Here is a 5,670-nt window from a genome sequence, read left to right as displayed (position 1 = left end):
TTTTTTTTTTTTTTTTTACAAAAAAAGCACTGGGTATAGTGCCCACCTGAAATACTTGCTTAGATAGGCCTCTATCACTCTAAAAACCAAATGCTACCGCATGCCTTTCCAAGGAAGGTAACACAGCAAATTCCTATTAAGTAAAAAATTGCATTTCCACCCGAATGTTAGATCATGATAGATTTACTTGTATGTTGGAGGCTGGGGAGCAACTCCAAGATATACATAGTGTACACTGTTGTGATCAGAAAGGCTAGGTCAGTAATAGATTGGAACACTGCATGCAGAGGTTTCTTGTGCTTTCCTATAAAAGAGCTTCTCACAGAGAAAAATAAGTCTCTGCATACTTGGAGCATCATGCACACATCACCGTTGGATCATAGTCTGGACACATTTCTGCAGGCTTTTGAATTTTGTCCCTCACTTAAAATAGTTCCAATCTCTATTTATAATAGCCTGAACTTAGAATTGTTTAGTGAATTGGTGAGCTATAAGAAAAAGCTTTGACGTTCTGCACATTATTGTCAGCAGCAGCTGACTGAAAAACTGGCTTCAATTGAAATGGAGGCTATCTAGACTACCTGCAAATGTGATGCCTATTTTTATATGAAATATACTTGTAATGTAATAGCAAACCACAGCTCATTTAATTTGTAACTTCCTTGATCCCATAGCAATAGAGTATTGTTTCCAGCAGTATAAAATGTGGGTATGTGCTCTCTTGAATCGTAATTGTAATAATATTGTATCTTCCATCACCAGCCTTCTACAGCTGATGCTTTTGACATGAAGTTCAACTTGCTGAAAATGCTGGCTCATGTTTACATTTTGGAATCAAGCTGGCTCTCTAAAAGAAATCATGTGTTTGTATTAACAGAAACAAACAACGCAAGTTAAACCTAGCCTAACAAAGAGACACTGTTTCTGTACATGTGTATTTTCTTACGCACTTGTCAAAGTTAGTTCTTTGTGGAATCATTTTGTATATTATCAGCTAGCACAAATCAAATATTGTATAATATGAAAACTAGAAGCCCCTTTAAAAGAAAATCACCATATTCCATTTTTCCTTTTGTTGCTTACAACACTATAGTCTGTCCCAACTTTAATCATTCTTCGTGCATAGCTTGTTGACACCAATCTTGATGTATATCAAAGGGCAAAGGTCTTCTATAAATAACGTGTTCTGTTCAATGCAATTCGTCCATGCTCTTATCAGTTGGCGTCATTCCCAAAATAAACATTCTGAACTGCTTTTTGTGTGAATTCTCTTGTGCACGTAAATTGTAGGAACTGTAAGGTGCCAGGTGTGATTGCAAATCAAAGCTTTTCTTCATAGATGCAAATTGAGAGGAAAGGGAACCAAAAGAACCAACTAGTCCAGCCATCTGACCATAGCACAAAACAATCCACTTAAAGACCCTTGTGCATCAGACTCTGCTATCTAAGCTACAGCATGTCTAAAGAACTGCAAAAGTGCATTGCAAAACTGGCTGGATTTCCCAGGTATGTTCAGGATTGATGTCTGGACTCAAACGACAGCATGCCTCTGTGTATGAGGCAGTATTGACCTAACATCGCTGTCAGAACTTCCAGGAATTTTTCACCTTGATTCCAGTGGGGTTGTTTCACACAGCTGCCAACGGTCAATGTGAAACCAAGGGAAAATCTGTACATGTTTGAAACAGCATTAACAATCCTATCACAGCTGCTAGGAAAGTTCAATCCTCTCAAACAATTGAGGTAGGCTGACCTACATTAGCCACTGGAACTTGAGGAAAGGGCAAGGGAAATGGAGGATGTCAGATCCTGAGTGTGAGCAAAATTGTGTTGATTATTTTATTGCAGCTTTATGCTCCTCCATCCTACTCCACCCCTGCCCCCCCCCCCATGTTCCCAAAAGCCTCTTCTGAGGGCCAGAGAGCCATCAGAAAATTTCTTGAATGCCATGAGTGGGAGCTGCAAAGGAAGGAGACAGTTGGTGAAAAGTGCAGGTATTGTGAGCAGGGCTTGGCCTGTAAGGAGGAGGAGGTGTTAGGAACCCCACCTTGCCCAAATGGATTTCTGCTTATCCAACTCTGGATCTGAACCATTTATTTAAAAATAACAAATTTTTAATGGATCCTGTAATTTCCATCCCAACAAAAATAGGTCTGTTGAGGTAGTGAATGGCAACCATTAAATTCTCAACACCAGTAACATCAAAACTACAGTCAAATTATTTTAAAGTAGCCATTTGAAAGGGTCATCAGTGTGGAAGCCTGAACTGGGCCCCATCTCTTTTGGCCTAAGGCAGTACACTGCAGGGACAGCAGGAGGCAATTATGGTGGATCATGTCCCTCCACATTAACTGTAACAACTTGTATTCCATTCCCTCAGGCCTCCTGTATCATTTAATCCGGCAATCCATGCCGACATCCGGAGAGTGAGTTTTCAAATGCGATTTGCTTCAAAATTGTGTGGATTGTCCTATCTAATGCACTGATACAACTTCCAGTGAAGTTTAAACTGGAGAAATGTCTAAAACAGATCTTCAGCAACAACATAATGGCTGGACAAATTAGATCGGGGTCCTCAAACTTTTTCAACGGGGCCAGTTGAAAGGCGGCTAGTGAGGTGGCGGCAGGCGCGGAACTGGTGGTGGGCCGTGTGTGGTGAGGCGGCGGCTCGCTTGCTCAGAGAGCATTTGAGGCAGGCTGGATAAACCGGCATGTTGGGCTGTAGGTTGAGGGCCTGTTAATTAGATAAAGAACAGCTCTTTCCATACTACTTGATCACAGCCATTTGTCCTCTGGGGAATACATTTCAGATTGACTAGCCAGCTCCATTTAGGCTGTAATGCCAGAGCTGTGGTGAAGATACAGGCCCTCTCTGTGCTCTGAGGAGTACGTCTGTTACAGAAAGCTTTGCTCAGGACGCTGGCAGAAAGCTCTAGTCTAATGCCTTTGTAGAAACTTACTCAGCAAATAATGAATCCTGACTTTAGGGAAGATAAATGGCTGCTATAATTTTCATTTATTTCCTATCCCGAAGCTCTTCAAACTTCCTACGCATGCACGCACACACAATAACACACACTTGCAAATGCACCTTTTATGTGTTGTTTGAACTATTTTTATTCTTTCATTAGATCTCGCGCTCCTATTTGGCTGTTTTGCTGTAAATGTTCCACATGCTCTCAGTTACAGACTAAGAGTTATAATTAGTGAATATGTTTGTTTCTTTAGTGATCTTGTTTTATTATAATATATCTTGTTTGTGTTACTTTTATTTTGTTAATTTTATTCCAACATGTAAAAATTGTGGAAAATAAAGTTCTGCCCACCATCACTCTATCCTCTGCAGGGCCTCCAGCTGAGGTCACAGCTGAAAGTGGATATTTATTTATTTATTTCAATTTATACCCTGCCTTTTTCCTACAAAGGGCTCAAGGCAGCTTACATCATTCTCCTCCTCCATCTTATCCCCTCAACAACAACCCTGTGAGGTAGGTTGGGCTGAGAGTCTGGGACTGGCCCAAAGTCACCCAGTTGGCTCCATGGCTGAGCGGGGACTAGAACCCAGGTCGTCTGAGTCCCAGTCCCATGCTCTTCACCACTACTCCATATGTAGGAAGCTGCCTTATACTCAGGCCATTAGCTCAGGAATACTTCCAGCCCTACCTGGAGATGTTTGCTATAATTTTAATCTGTCCGATATCCAACATTCTTTGGGCAGATTATGGACTTGTAAAAGCTAAAATGCCATGTAAACAGTTCAAGTATGCAACACAGTAACCACATTTAAAAGAACACAAAGCAAAATAGCAACTAGCACAGGAGTCGTTAAAGCAGCCATAAACATCTAGAATTCCATTTCTAAAATGCCTGGGAGAAAGAAAAACGACCTTTGTCTGGCAGTGAAAAGGAAAGGTAACATTTAAACAGCTAGCGGGCCAAGGGAGGGGGTCCAGAGGCTGTGCTTTCTTTCTACCACACTACTGTGTGCACAGGGGAGAAGTGAGCAAACTGGAAGCCATATAGACTTCAACATGATCATTCTCATCAGCAACTTCCAGTCATGTAATAAAGACAAAAGATACAGGACCTGCCCCAGAAGAAACCTTAATGCCAGCTTTGTCCCTGTGTCAGTGTTCCACAACCCGGCGCCCTCCAAAGGTGTTGGACTACAGTGCCCATCATCCCCAACCAGCAAGGCCAATGGTCTGTCCTGTTACCGGTCTTAAGGTAAGCATCTTCAAATGAGTGAACTTCAAAGGGAGACTCCAGCATGAAACTGCTGAATTCCAGTTCCTTCAGAAATTCAGTCTATCAAGGCCTGAATCAAAATTTGGGATTTGGCTTATCAAGGCCAGGATGTTTGTGGCATCATCAGTTGTTGTTAATTGTCATTGTTACTATTTTGCTTTTCATACTTTATGCCTGCTGGCTTTTTTTTTTTTTTTTTTTTTTTTGGTATTCTGTTTCCTTCTGACCTCACTTCTTTTCATACCTTGAACCTGTCAGTTTAGGATCTGAATTTATCGAAAGAATTGCACTTTGAACCATGAAAACTATAGCAGCCCAGCACAGCACCTTTTCTGGAAACTGCAGCAACTTTCTAATATTGTCTTTTCTAGTTCTCATGGGGGCTTTACAGCCCTGTAGGATCATCACAATGTTTCTACAACAGCCTTCTCCAATCCAAGGGCCTCCAGACGTGTTGGACAGCAACACCTATGGCCCATGGCCGTACCAGCTGACAGACATGGGAGTTGCTTTCCAACACACCCAAAGATTGGGGAAGGATATTGCAAAGGAAACTTTGGAAGCGTGCTAGGAATTCTAACACAGCATCCCTAGAAAAGTTGATTACATGCTGTTTTTCTTGAGAGTGAAAAGTTCTGCCAGTAGAGGGTGCTCAGTCACCATGTATTGGCTCAAGCATTCCTCTTCTGCTCTCCTGCTTTGCCCAAAGAGTGGAAGATTGAATGGACTTTTGTGCTGGTTCCCTCTACAAATCCAGGCTGCTTTTGTGGTTTGTGTAAGTGTCAGAAATGCTTCTCTGTTGCATGTTGTGTTTTAAAATTGGGACATCATGCATGTTTGGCAGGCATGTTCCCAGATCAACTTACTATCCTAGATTTGTGAGGACCTCTGAGAATGGGGTGGCCACTTGAGAGGGCCTTTGGACAAGACCCGGGTGATATGCTCCAGCTCCTCATAGTTCCTGCCCTGCCATTTGATTGCTCCTGCTTCTGGGCCCCATCAGCACCACCTCCCAGGGAAGGAGAGGAGAGGGCGTGTGGAGGGTCCTGCTACCCCTCCACCTGATGCCTGCTGTGTTGGAGACGGTGTGCTGCACAGAAGCAGAGAAGGTTGCTGAGATGGCCAGCAGGTCTCCAAGAGAGCCATGAGCTTTAGCAGGGGCCCAACATCCTAGACACCAGCCCTGTCCTGAAAAAGGAAAAAGCAGCATCTCTTTCAAATTGTACTTGCAATTAAAACAATTACTGTCTTATATCAGTGCTGGTGATTTGAATAATGCCATTCTCCAAAGCAATGGTGCTGCACAGTTGCTCGTATTTGCAATATTGCAATCAGGAATTCTTCTCCTGTTAGCATTTTCTCCATTTTCTCTTTCTGCTGGAAGTGTCTGGTTGAAGCCTCTTTGTAGAGCTGCTGGAGTAG

This window comes from Varanus komodoensis, unplaced genomic scaffold, assembly GCF_004798865.1.
Source record: "Varanus komodoensis strain SLA01 unplaced genomic scaffold, ASM479886v1 scaffold3, whole genome shotgun sequence".
In the NCBI taxonomy this organism is placed as follows: Eukaryota; Metazoa; Chordata; class Lepidosauria; order Squamata; family Varanidae; genus Varanus; species Varanus komodoensis.
The sequence above is the reverse complement of the archived record's forward strand: the minus strand, read 5'-3'. Positions refer to the sequence as shown.